Source organism: Salvelinus fontinalis, chromosome 16, assembly GCF_029448725.1.
Source record: "Salvelinus fontinalis isolate EN_2023a chromosome 16, ASM2944872v1, whole genome shotgun sequence".
In the NCBI taxonomy this organism is placed as follows: Eukaryota; Metazoa; Chordata; class Actinopteri; order Salmoniformes; family Salmonidae; genus Salvelinus; species Salvelinus fontinalis.
The window spans coordinates 8,114,594-8,129,905 of NC_074680.1; positions in this window are offsets into that span (position 1 = coordinate 8,114,594).

Below are 15,312 nucleotides of genomic sequence, written 5' to 3' on the forward strand. Positions count from 1 at the left end.
GTATAGAGTATTTCTTACACAGAAACTAGGATCCAGAGACAGCTGCAGACTCACAGAACAGTAACCAAAAGCAGACGGAATTCTGTATTAAAGGTTCCTTGGCAAGAATGTTCATGATACCATTGTGTCCTAAATTGAAAAGGCAGACCCATAGGGTAGGGTTTTGGTACACTCTGTCTTCAGATTCTGGTCAGAGGAAGCCCACACATCCAATGTAGTTTCATTGACTTGGTACTTCCTTGTTATGGGAAACTAACATTATGCCAAAGCAATGCTCTAGATGGTTGTAATGTCACTTTTTCCTCATTCCACTGTCAGGGCTTCATTCATACCCAGTATTGTGTAACTAACAGGTGAAAGAACCACACAATCATATTCCACTTTCAAATAGAATGTTAACAAGTTGATATTACATATAAAGAACATAACATTACATTATGTGCTCTCATTTTGAACATTATCACTTTTGCATGAACATGCGGAAGGTATGACTGCCACAGTAAATAAGAATGCCTAGCTACTCTGAAAGAGCCTGACAGACAATTGTGTTGGCCTTTCGATGGAATAAATATGTTGTTTTGTTGGCAGGCTAAAGCAATGCCTGCTAGACAAATGGACAAAATGTATGCATGAATTGAATGTCCTCTCTGTCTCTTCAAGGTCAGAGGACAATGGAACTATACTGTGGGAAACAGAAGAGGGGGGTAGTTCATATTTGTATTTTTTTAAATGCTATTCTGAAAACCCCTGTAATCTTAGAGGAAACCTATTTTTAACCCAATGCTACTTTCTCTTACTTTCCCTCCACCTCTGCACTCCACAAAGTCTCTCTGTGGTGCGAACGCCTTGCAGAGAGAAGACAGAGGTATAAGCAGGCTGGTTTGACAGTGAGCTCTATTTTAATAACTCACAGATGGTGGTGCCTGAAATGGGATGTCTTCGGGTCCTCATTATTTTCCTGCTTGCTTCTTCGACGGATCAGCTTGTATCTTCATACTCAGAACTTACTTATTAATCCCCATACCTCTTGTTATCATTGTCAACAGTGTTATTACACTAACTGTGACTATAAGTGAATAAACATTGATTGATGATGTATTTTGTAATAAGAGTTCATAAAGATCCACAATCCTCAGGCGGGATTTGAACGTGTCCCCTATCAAATTTGTGGTTGTAAAAAGGTTACAACATCTCTGCTCTAGTATTATCTCTGCCTGTTTGTCACATTGATCCGATGAGGTCAGCTTTGATTACAGCTTGCCTAATCAATAGTAATTCAGTTTGCAGGTAAAAGATACAATTGTTTCTTGCACTCTCTCAGAAGCGAATTACAATTCCCGAGGACTCCGTTTGGTGCATGTTATGATCGATGATGTCATTTGTGTGTGGTAAAAATTCTCTTCGATTTTTACCACTTCTAAACAGTGAAGTGAATTGATAAACTTTTATTTGACAGCTTTGTCCATTTAAACCTCTTGATCAGGGTTTCCCAAACTCGGTCCTCAGGACCCCGAGGGGTGCACGTTTTGTTTTTTGCCCTAGCACTACCCATTTGATTGAAATAATCAACTAATCATCAAGCTTTGATCCTTTGAATAAGCTGTGTAGTGTTAGGGCAAAAAACCAAAACGTGCATCCCGAGGACAGAGTTTTGGAAACGCTGCTCTAGGTCTAATTCCTTGCACTTGTGTGTGTAAACCTTAAAGCTTCTGACTGACTACTCTCAGTCTCACTTAAACTTGAAACATCAAGGACATCAAGCCATTGGATTACTTAATTTTCACTGCCTAAAACCACATTATTGAAAGCCACGAAAGCCATCTCTAAGACCTGAACATCAGGAAGTGTGCAATAGACTCCCAATGACATTATCCTGGGGTAATGTCTAAATGGTATAGTCATTATGATTTCCCAGTGCCTCAGTCCTTTACTATTCTCTGACAGGGGAACATGTCAACCCTCCCCATTATCTCTTTGTCTCCTAGTTACATACCCCACCCCCACACTTCATCTCCTCCTAACCCCCACCCAGGGAATCCTCTCACTCACAACCCTGGAATGCAATCAACTAACTAGCACCTGTTCGTGAGCTACAGCACACTACACAATGCAGCTCAGTAACACATTCGGTATAATGATATACCCTGGGTGTACAAAACATTAGAAACACCTTCCTAATATCGTATGTATTGTTGTGTGTTGTTCGATGCTACTGCGCTGTTGGAGCTAAGAACACACGCATTTCGCTACACCTGCAATAACATCTGCTAAATATGTGTATGTGACCAATACAACTTGATTTGATTTGATTTGAACCCCCCAGCTGCGTTGCAGTTCGTGACACAAACTGGTGTGCCTGGCACCTACTACCATATCCCGTTCAAAGGCACTTCCATCTTTTGTTTTTCCCATTCACCCTCTGAATGGCACACACACACAATGCATGTCTCAATTGTCACAAGGCTTTAAAAAATCCTTCTTTAACCCTGTCTCCTCCCCCTCATCTGCCCTGATTGAAGTGGAATTAACAAATGACATCAATAAGGGATCATAGCTTTCACTTGGATGTCACCTTTCTCCTGGTTCTTAATGTTTTGTATACTCTGTAGTATACTGGTAGTATTTCAGCAATAGATTTGGTCATCTGAAATGCTGATAGTATAATACACAGAATTATGAAACTTCAAAGGGCTCATATGCCTCTGAACCATAAGTTGCTGTTCCTTTATGGTTGTTAAACACAAATCATTTAGTCATTTATTTGTCATTTACACATATATGGACATTTCGTAAATTATTATTTGAAGATTCACCCACTTTTTGTCTCGCATGGTAACACCTTGGAAACCAATCTTTCATTGCGATGTTGTATTTCGTAAGCTGCAACTCAATATTCATGACAGCGAGACCACTATCTTCATGAGATTAATAAAGGGAGGCAGAGGGAGCTGGAAGGTACAGTACCTCCGCTGTCTCCCCATATACACTCTAAGTCCATTTGTTGTCATTTGGATGGGGGTTGCTTTTAATCACGGGAAGTGGCAAATGTCATATATCAGAGAAGACAGGCAGTGGTGACAGACAGACATTGTGCCAGAACATTTTAGTCTGCTTATATAGCAAAGAATGCAAAACAGGACATGGCTCCATCCCACTCTCAATATCAAATCCAGTTTGAGCACATGCTGTACCACAGTAGAAGTACATCATGGGTCCTAGAGGGGCAGACCTTTTCAATATGCTCTCTGACATGCAGCCAATTGTAGAAATGGGTAAGACTTTGGGGAGGACTATCGGGCTACAACCACGGCTGCTGACTCCATTCACTTTAATTGAGTGTAATCCTGGTTAACCGTTTGTGAGCAGATTGCTTTGTAAGCTTGGACTGAATCAGCTTAACTATAAACCCGTATCAGAACACTGACAGTTCTGTGAACTCCCTAAGTTGCAACCTGTCATAGAGAAATTCCCAGAAAGCCCCACTACCAAAGCAAAGGAAGGCAGATTGATTCGAACTGGGATGCATTTGAATTGGTGTATGAAAGAAGGGATCCGCTGAGATGGATGTGAAAGATGAACGTGTATCTCTGGGGCACGTTGTTCATTCATTTGAGTCAGAGGACAGTGGTGGCCCTGCTGGGTAATGCTTCAAATAGCCTTTAGTAACAATCCTCCCACCACTACATTTCCCGCGGACGCTAACCCAGCATATGAACTGAACGGGTTAGTAGAATCCTCGGTGGAGATTTCATAGACGTAAACGTGTGAGTTCAGTCAGATATTTTAGAGTGAGGGGGTTTAGAGTGTGGGTAAAGGATAGCCCTTACGCTCAGGAACGTTGATGGAAAAGTATGATTTGCCTCTATGGATGTGTTAGTCACGCAAAAACATGTGCGCAATGATTGATAACGTGTGACAAGGTTGGCACCTCCCTCTTGGAGAATGAGAAGATTAGATATAGTAGCCCTCTCAACATTGGAGAAAATGTTTTGCAGAATACCATAGATATTTCCATAGATATTAGATACCGTAGACGCTATCTGAAATATGCCAATGTATTAAAGACAACAGTGAAAAAGAGTGGTATTTTAGCACCCACTAGATATAGCAACAAAACACAGCAGCCTGCATTACCAACCCTGTGCTTTATCTGGCTATATAGCATTAATTAAAGGAGTAACACACAAAAGGCAAGATAAGGAAGATCCAGTATGATAAGCCACAGTAGTATTGGAATATTGATCCCATTGTAAGTCACCTTGAATAAAAAAAGTATTGAGCTGTCATTTTATCCTAATATGTTTACCTTACTGCAGACTTTCAGGAACAGTCCTGGGTTACCCAGCCAAACACATATTTTGTTTATTTTGTAGTCAGGACTCTTAAAACCTGCAGAACTCTCACAAAAACAATCCAGGAAAGTCAGCAGGAGATGCTTCTTTGAGTAATTACGGGCAATTAAGGGAAGGTAAGGTGCATCCTTAAATTTGGGTCTGCTCACACACATCCACTCCCCTCCCTCCCAGTCTGCATGTATTGTGAGCCCACTCTGCAGTGCTTGCTAGTGGTAAAGTTGTTGCTGCGGGGGTCATTATGTCCTCTCCTACCCAGGGGTATCAGGATAATGAGGACATGTTTTCTGGGGGGGTTGGCTTGGTTTGACACATTCTCTTTTTCCCATCCCTCCAGGGCATGAATACAGATTCACACATGGCGGCAACAGCACCTGATATGCAATGAGTCTGAGAATATGCTGCTCCTCTGCTGTGGCAAGGAGAGGAATGGCTTCCAGGAAAAGCGAGATTACAGCACAGGCGGTTGTTGTTCCTTAATTGGGGAGGATGGGCTCTTAGTAATAGCTGGGACGGATGTAAATGGAATACTATCGAACACTTCAAACGTGTGGTTTCCATGTGTTTGATGCCATTCCATTCACTCCATTCCAGCCATTATTATGAGCCGTCCTCCCCTCAGCAGCCTCATGTGACGTACAGGCATTTGTTTTGTTCTTGAATTAACAGGGCCATTTCTAGGGTAAAAGAAGGAAGGAGGGAGGGAGAGAGGGATGGAAGAAGGAGGGAGAGGGAGAAAGGGAGGGAAAGAGACACACAGACAGACAGACAGACAGACAGACAGACAGACAGACAGACAGACAGACAGACAGACAGACAGACAGACAGAGAGTGAGGGGGGAGATGAGGTCAGGTTCAAGGAAAGTGAATGCTGACTGTCCCTCCCTTCTGCCTACTGCGGGCAGCTAACAAACTAACAAAGCTTAAAGTGGTTCATATTTCCTTCACAAAAATAGATGGTGGTGTATGCACTTAAACAATCTCTTTTCAAATGTGCTGTTGGTGTGGGAAAATCACAGCTCTGTCTTTAGCCTGGGCCAGTGTGGGGCTGATTTGTAGTGTGTGGTATCTTCTCTCCTTCCTCTGGTTGTCAAACGCCACAATGAGCTCAACACACTGAGTCCCAATACCAAAGCTGATACTACACTCTATATTACTAGGCAAGCAGACTATATTTGCCATCTATTATTTCATAGATTTACGTTGGAATCGATATTTGGACACACAGCGTGTTTTCATGTCTTAAACAACCAGAGTGGCCTCAATGTAATCTGGGACCTCATTAATTGGACGACGTCGCCCAGATGAGAGACCTAATTGGCTGCCGCAGGTCGGACAAAATAGCCTATCTAATGTGCTCCTCCTGAAGAATAAATCCCCTGGAGATGAAAGGACTATTAGAGTGATCAGACAGTGCTTGCTCAGTAGAAATACACTGAGTGTACAAAACATTAGGAACACCTTATTGAGTTGTACCCCATTTTGCCCTCAGAACAGCCTTAATTAGTTGGGGTAAGGACTCTACAAGGCGTCGAAAGTGTTACACAGGGATGCTGGCACATGTTGACTTCAATGCTTCCCACAGTTGTGTCAAGTTGGCTGGATGTCCTTTGGGAGGTGGACCATTCTTCATGCACATGGGAACAGCTGAGTTTCCCAAAAACTCTGCAGGGTTGCAGTTCTTGACACAAACCGGTGCGCCTGGCACCTACTACCATACCCCATGCAAAGGCACTTCAATCTTTTGTCTTGCCCTTTCACCCTCTGAATGGCACACATACACAGTCCATGTCTCAATTGTCTCAAGGCTTAACAATCCTTCTTTAACCTGTCTCCTCCCCTTCATCTACACTGATTGAAGTGGATTTAACAAGTGACACCAATAAGGGATCATAGCTTTCACCTGGATTCACCTGGTCAGTCTATGTCATGGAAAGGTGCTCTTAATGTTTTGTACACTCAGTGTACGCAGACATTGTTAGTGGAAAATTGGAGGATGAAGGATGGATGATGGCGGAAGAGCAAATTGTCACACTGTATCATGATTTTCAGACATGAGGAGTTGCAGACAGACGCAAAATTAACAACGTGTCCATCTCTGTGGCATAGTCCTGTTCTATTCTGAGACCTGGTACAGTGAGTGACCTCTGGCCGACATTTGTGTCCGACACAAAGACACTTCCTGTCTCATCCCTTAAAAAAAAAGTTTCCCTGGAGAGGCCGGGTTGTCCTGGAAACCCCTCTTTTCTTTTTGCCTCACTCTCTTTTTCACTGTTTCTTTACTATAAAAGGAATGCGAGCTGAATGACCCTGTCCTTCATTTTAGGGTCAGTGGAGGCGCTGTGTAACAGATGTAATTCACAGCGAATGAAGGAATTTATTTGGGCATTCTTGACCTATAGCAATAGTAGAATTAGGGTCAGGTCTATTACTGGGTTTTTTGGCAAGTCAGTAGACAAAAATACTGTATTGTACACTAGAATTGTAAACGCTTAGTATCGGTTTTGTTTGTGATTCAGTGACCGGCAATAACTTCTTAAATGCAAGAAGCTTTCTCACACACACACACACACACACACACACACACACACACACACACACACACACACACACACACACACACACACACACACACACACACACACACACACACACACACACACACACACACACACACACACACACACACACTACCCCACCAACACACACTCTGTAAAGGCCCCCAGACTGTCATTGTCAGGGCTGTTGATCCCAGGCGGTGCGTCAGTGTCTCTATCTATTGTAGAGATGAGTAGGATCTTACTAAAAGCCAGTCATCACTCGTACATGTACTTCTCTGGCCTTTAAAGCTCTCACTGGACTCTCCTCTCTCACCACACACTCAAACTCTCGGCCCCTGGGTGGGGTGTTTCAAAAGACACAATGAAGCATTGATGAAGGTTTGTGTTGTGGAGCTTGGGGGATGTTGCCATGGTGATGCCAACTCAAAGAACCTGGTCTCTGTGTGTCTCTCTGTGTTGCAGGATATAATTGGCAGCCAGTGTTCTCAAGATAGAACCATACAAAACGACAACAGAATGGGCAGTAATAATGAATGTGTGTGAGGTGGCTATGTCATGAAGACATCTTTTAATTCATGTTTAATTGTGATTATGAAAGGCCTGTAGTACATAACGGGTATTTAGAAGCAGATGTCGGCATCTGGGAAAAGAAACAAGATGGAATCCAGTGGGTTTTTATATTAATAAATTATCAAGGCACTTAAATGAGTCAAAAATACTTTACACCCAGATCTGCCCAGAGGATTTGAATGAGAATGTGAAAATGTGAGATGGGGTGTTGAAAAAGAATATCTCCTTGTACAAATTAACAATTTATATTCAGAACACAATGTCTGCGTTCAAACAGGAAGCCCAATTGTACCCTAGTACTTTTGTATATTCCTGTTGACACCTCAACACTAATACAATTCAGCATGTCAATATACAGTACATCAAAGTATGCCCACCCTCGTCCTACTTGATAATGACATGAGAGAGGTTTTATGTAGGCTAGATTTGATAGACTCTTCATTCTACTGTTGCACTTCTCTCAGACCTGCAGTGAACCTGATAGATAGACCCCGATGGCTAAATAATTTAGTAACCTCTCCCTCTGACTTACTGGGAATGTGGATTTTCACACACTCACGAACTCTGAGATTTGGACAAACTCACACTGAGATAGGAACTCTTTCTCGCGTACATATACACACACGCATCATCCCCCCCACACACACACACACATACACGAGGGAGCTGGTGGGAGGAGCTATAGGAGGACGAGCACATTGTAAAGACTGTAATGGTATAAATGGAACGGTATCAAACACATCAAAGATATGGAAACTGCTTCATTTATTCCATTCAGCCATTACAATGAGCCCATCCTCCTATAGGTCCTAACACCAGCCTCCTCTGACACACACACACACACACACACACACACACACACAGAAATAGGTTGCGTTCCCCTGCTCAGACATGGCATGCATCAACCAATGGTTGCATGCCATGTCATCGACTGACAGATTGCTAAAACATATGATGTGGTTAGCTGATACAGAAATACCTACAGTGGGGCAAAAAAGTATTTAGTCAGCCACCAATTGTGCAAGTTCTCCCACTTAAAAAGATGAGAGAGGCCTGTAATTTTCATCATAGGTACACTTTAACTATGACAGACAAAATGATAAAAAAAATAAAAAAAATCACATTGTAGGATTTTTAATGAATTTATTTGCAAATTATGGTGGAAAATAAGTATTTGGTCAATAACAAAAGTTTATCTCAATACTTTGTTATATACTCTTTGTTGACAATGACAGAGGTCAAACGTTTTCTGTAAGTCTTCACAAGGTTTTCACACACTGTTGCTGGTATTTTGGCCCATTCCTCCATGCAGATCTCCTCTAGAGCAGTGATGTTTTGTGGCTGTTGCTGGGCAACACGGACTTTCAACTCCCTCCAAAGAGTTTCTATGGGGTTGAGATCTGGAGACTGGCTAGGCCACTCCAGGACCTTGAAATGCTTCTTACGAAGCCACTCCTTCGTTACCCGGGCGGTGTGTTCGGGATCATTGTCATGCTGAAAAACCCAGCCACGTTTCATCTTCAATGCCCTTGCTGATGGAAGGAGGTTTTCACTCAAAATCTCATGATACATGGCCCCATTCATTCTTTCCTTTACACGGATCAGTCGTCCTGGTCCCTTTGCAGAAAAACAGCCCCAAAGCATGATGTTTCCACCCCCATGCTTCACAGTAGGCATGGTGTTCTTTGGATGCAACTCAGCATTCTTTGTCCTCCAAACACGACGAGTTGAGTTTTTACCAAAAAGTTCTATTTTGGTTTCATCTGACCATATGACATTCTCCCAATCTTCTTCTGGATCATCCAAATGCTCTCTAGCAAACTTCAGACGGGCCTGGACATGTACTGGCTTAAGCAGGGGGACACGTCTGGCACTGCAGGATTTGAGTCCCTGGCGGCGTAGTGTGTTACTGATGGTAGGCTTTGTTACTTTGGTCCCAGCTCTCTGCAGGTCATTCACTAGGTCCCCCCGTGTGGTTCTGGGATTTTTGCTCACCGTTCTTGTGATCATTTTGACCCCAGTGAGATCTTGCGTGGAGCCCCAGATCGAGGGAGATTATCAGTGGTCTTGTATGTCTTCCATTTCCTAATAATTGCTCCCACAGTTGATTTCTTCAAACCAAGCTGCTTACCTATTGCAGATTCAGTCTTCCCAGCCTGGTGCAGGTCTACAATTTTGTTTCTGGTGTCCTTGGCTCTTTGGTCTTGGCCATAGTGGAGTTTGGAGTGTGACTGTTTGAGGTTGTGGACAGGTGTCTTTTATACTGATAACAAGTTCAAACAGGTGCCATTAATACAGGTAACGAGTGGAGGACAGAGGAGCCTCTTAAAGAAGAAGTTACAGGTCTGTGAGAGCCAGAAATCTTGCTTGTTTGTAGGTGACCAAATACTTATTTCTCCACCATAATTTGCAAATAAATTCATAAAAAATCCTACAATGTGATTTTCTGGATTTTTTTTTCTCATTTTGTCTGTCATAGTTGAAGTGTACCTATGATGAAAATTACAGGCCTCTCTCATCTTTTTAAGTGGGAGAACTTGCACAATTGGTGGCTGACTAAATACTTTTTTGCCCCACTGTATCCAGGTGTTGTGAGCCGTCAGCGATGCCTGAGCAGAGGAACCCGCCCATAATCTGCTGAGTTACTGGCCCAATATTAAGACCTCCCCCCTCTTCTTCCTCCCGCAATCCTCACCTCTCTCCTCCACTCATTCTCCAGTTGGCCTCCGTGGGCCTGTACGTATGCAAAGCAGTTGTGAGCTCAGTGGTAACCCCTAGCAACTGAGGCATATATTTACTTAGAACATCAACGTCACTGATGTCCTGGACAACTAAAATATGTTTGTACCTCCTTGGTGGAGTACATGGGAAACAGATTCAGATGCCATGTGGTGTGATTACAGTAATATTACAGAAATACAGGCATAGGGATGCCAATCATGCTGTGCCAGTCTGGCTCACTTCCACAATGATGAGAATATACAGGATGGAATGATGTTCCAAGCTGTTTGAGTTAAGCTTACACAGATGATACCGTGCATTACAGGGTGTTCAGTATTCTGTATTCTGCTTGTACTGGGGAAGCCATATGTTCAATGGGTGAAAAGGTGTTTGTCCAAATGGGTCAGACATTATAACATCACAATACATAGTCTACAACACATTTGGCTACATAATCAGTCAATTATCCGTTTATAGGAAGAAGTGTGCCTCTTGACTTAAGTCTTAAGTCATCCTTAAAGCATCCTTAAAGCATTTCATGGCCATCTTGAAGGCAGCTGTTGCCCTTTTTATCCGAAGCGCATCTGTATGGAGGCTATTCACCGTTCCCTCATGACGAAACAAAACAACACATACCACTGATCTGTGGGTTTCTCAGCTTCAGGTCATTGGTCTACAAACTAGGATCATAGACAGTGAGGATGTGTGTGTGTGTGGGTGCGGGGGGGGGGGGGGGGCAGGGGGGGGGGGGTGTTCTGTCTGGTTTGTTAGCTAAAGGCTACAACAGGTATTAACTGTAATACTGTGGTGTGATTTTTTTAACATGATGTAGTACCCGCAAAACACCAGTCTCAACGTCAACCATGAAGAGGCGACTCCGGGATGCTGGCCTTCTAGGCAGAGTTCCTCTGTCCAGTTTCTGTGTTCTTTTGCCCATCTCTAATCTTTTCTTTTTATTCACCAGTCTGAGATTGGGCTTTTTCTTTACTAATCTGCCTAGAAGGCCAGCATCCCGGAGTCGCCTCTTCACTGTTGACGTTGAGACTGGTGTTTTACGGGTACTATTCAATGAAGCTGACAGTTGAGGACTTGTGAGGCGTCTGTTTCTCAAACTAGACACTCTAATGTACTTGTCTTCTTGGTCAATTGTGCACCGGGGCCTCCCACTCCTCTTTCTATTCTGGTTAGAGCCAGTTTGCGCTGTTCTGTGAAGGGAGTAGTACACAGCGTTGTACGAGATCTTCAATTTCTTGGCAATTTCTCACATGGAATAGCCTTCATTTCTCAGAACAAGAATAGACTGACGAGTTTCAGAAGAAAGGTCTTGTTTCTGGACATTTTGAGCCTGTAATCGAACCCACAAACGCTGATGCTCCAGATGCTCAACTAGTCTAAAGAAGGCCAGTTTTATTGCTTCTTTAATCAGATTTCAGCTGATTTCAACATAATTGCGAAAGGGTTTTCTAATGATCAATAAGCCTTTTAAAATTATACATTTGGATTAGCTAACACAACGTGCCATTGGAACACAGGAGCGATGATTGCTGATAATGGGCCTCTGTGTGCCTATGTAGATATTCCATTAAAAATCTGCTGTTTCCAGCTACAATAGTCATTTACAACATTAACAATGTCTACACTGTATTTCTGATCAATTTGATGTTATTTTAATGGACAAAAAATTTGCTATTCTTTCAAAAACAAGGACATTTCCAAGTGACCCCAAACTTTTGAAAGGTAGTGTGCCTTTTGCTGATGAATAAAGAACGCAAGAAGCACTGCTCCTTCCTGATGGGAAAATCTAGAGTAGTGCCTCTGAAACAGATCACTATCCCCAGGATGGAGCTGATGGCAGCTGTCGTCACAGTCAAAGTTGACAAGATTCTGAGGCAAGAACTACAAGTCCCGATCAAAGAGTCTGTCTTCTGGACAGAGAGCACTACGTTGCTGAAGTACATTGAGATTGAAACTGCGCGTTTCAGGATCTTCGCGGCCAACAGGATTGCTGCTATCCGCGAGGTTACAGAACCAACTCAGTGGAGGAATGTCAACACCTCAGTGAACCCAGCGGATCAAGCTTCAAGAGGTTTGACACTTCATCAAGAGTGAAGACTGGATACAGTCTGAGAGTGACCCTGAGAAGCAGAAGCAGCACATGCAGAAATAGAAAACAACACTGGATAAGAAAGCACTTACAGTGGAAGAGTTGGCCCAAGATGAGATTGAGCTAATCCGCTTCGACCAGAGACAGAAGTATCCAGAAGAAATGAAAGCGTTGCAGAAAGAAAACACAAATGAATAGAAGTAGTCACATTTACAGGTTGGATCCTATTCTGCAAGATGGAGCATTGAGAGTAGATGGACAGCTGAATAAATCTGCTATGCAAGAGGAGGCTATACACCCAGCTATTCTGTCTAAGGACCTTTGAGTTGCCACTCATTCTTCAACGCGTCCACAGGGAAGTTGGACACTGGACAGAAACGCATGCTCGTGAAGATGCGACAGATGTATTGGTTTCCCAACACTAACTCAACAGTGAGAAGAATCCTCTCTGCAGAAGACTACATGCCAAAGCTGAAGAGCAGAAAATGGCAGACCTGCCAGAAGACCGCTTGTTACCAGACAAGCCCACCTAAGCTCTGTCCGCTACAAGAAGCAGCGTGAGAGCTCACTAAAAAAAACAAGTTAATAATTGACAGAAGGAAAATACAATTGAGAACACAAGACCAGGTTTTTTAGTTTAGATTTATTTAGAGTTTCATGGCTCTAGTCTTAAGTTAATTTTAAGCAATTGGTATGCTCCCCGCCTAGACAATTTGGGGCTGTAATGTCTGCTTCCAACTCACACTCTCAAACACGTAGATCCCCTGAACGCAGTTCACTTTCCAGCTCACACTCTCAAACAAATAGATCCCCTGAATGCAGCTCACTCTCCAGATCCCAATCACCTGAATTCTGATCACCTGTTCACACACATGTATGTCATTATCACATACTGTTTAGTTCAGTTCTAGGTACCCCATCATTGTGACGTATTGTTAGTTTTTGTGACACTTCTAGTCGGAGCGCTGGGTTTCCTGTAATTTAATCCTCCCGCGTATGATAGTTTTTGCCTGCCTCAAGAACGATGCCTATTCCCTGCCTGTACTTTAGCTTATCGGTTTTCCTGTTATCTACCTATTGCCTGATCTCCCGGACGATGTTACTAGCCTTTTCCCTGCCTGTACTGTTGCCTTTTTGGACCCTCTGTGTATGACCTTCTGCCTGCCCCTAGACCCAGCTACCTGCCTCCTCCTGTGGTCCCTTACAAATAAACACCTGCTGCGCCCTGTACTTGAAACCAGCTCTCTGGCTCCCATCATATTCATTACAGGGGCCGGAAATGTAAGAGCCATAATATAGAAAAGAGCATTTTATAATATCCACGTTGTTATAGTATTATTATTTGTGTACTTATTTGCATATTTGTTAATATTGAGAATATGTATCTATTTGGAACATTACATTTTGATATTAGCATAGGGGCCCCCCCCATTAGAAAAGTAGAATGCTCCATAAGTTTAGTCCATGTGACTTCATGTCTGATGTCACTGCAGTAGGCAAGAAGTAGTCCATGGAGCAATACAGATTGAGGTGTTAAATACAAATAAAAAAGGTCTGACAGACGTTTACATAACAGCTAGAAAGCATTGTATGACGTCAACAAACATGCTGGCAATTAGCTTAGCATTAGCTCAACCTTTTAATTTTTTTTATTTACACAAATCATAAGTGTCCATTGCAATCTATACAAGAATCAGAATGCATGATTTGTCACCAGTACTTGAAAATGTGAATAAAACAGTAAATACATTATGCTCCATACATACAGTTGAAGTCGGAAGTTTACCTACACTGAGGTTGGAGTCATTAACACTCATTTTTCAACCACTCCACAAATGTCTTGTTAACAAACTATAGTTTTGGCAAGTTAGTTAGGACATCTACTTAGTGCATGACACAAGTAATTTTTCCAACAATTGTTTACAGACAGATTATTTCACTTATAATTCACAGTATCACAATGGGTCAGAAGTTTACATACACTAAGTTGACTGTGCCTTTATACAGCTTGGAAAATTCCAGAAAATGATGTAATCAAATCAAATCAAATGTATTTATATAGCCCTTCGTACATCAGCTGATATCTCAAAGTGCCGTACAGAAACCCAGCCTAAAACCCCAAACAGCAAGCAATGCAGGTGTAGAAGCACTGTGGCTAGGAAAAACACCCTAGAAAGGCCAAAACCTAGGAAGAAACCGAGAAAGGAACCAGGCTATGAGGGGTGGCCAGTTCTCTTCTGGCAGTGCCGGGTGGAGATTATAACAGAACATGGCCAATATGCTCAAATGTTCATAAATGACTAGCATGGTCAAATAATAATAATCACAGTAGTTGTCGAGGGTGCAACAAGTCAGCACCTCAGGAGTAAATGTCAGTTGGCTTTTCATAGCCGATCATTGAGAGTATCTCTACTGCTCCTGCTGTCTCTAGAGAGTTGAAAACAGCAGGTCTGGGACAGGTAGCACGTCCGGTGAACAAGTCAGGGTTCCATAGCCGCAGGTAGAACAGTTGAAACTGGAGCAGCAGCACGGCCAGGTGGACTGGGGACAGCAAGGAGTCATCATGCCAGGTAGTCCTGAGGCATGGTCCTAGGGCTTTAGAAGCTTCTGATAGGCTAATTGACATAATTTGAGTCAGTTGGAGGTGTACCTGTGGATGTATTTCAAGGCCTACCATCAAACTCAGTGCCTCTTTGCTTGACATCATGGGAAAATCAAAAGAAATCAGCCAAGACCTCAGAAAAAAAGTTGTAGACCTCCACAATGTCTGCTAGAGATGAACGTACTTTGGTGCGAAAAGTGCAAATCAATCCCAGAACAACAGCAAAGGACCTTCTGAAGAAGCTGGAGGAAACAGGTACAAAAGTATCTAAATCCACAGTAAAACGAGTCATATATTGACATAACCTGAAGCTACCTGCCTCCTCTCAGCAAGGAAGAAGCCACTGCTCCAAAACCGCCATAAAAAAGCCAGAATACGGTTTGCAACTGCACATGGGGACAA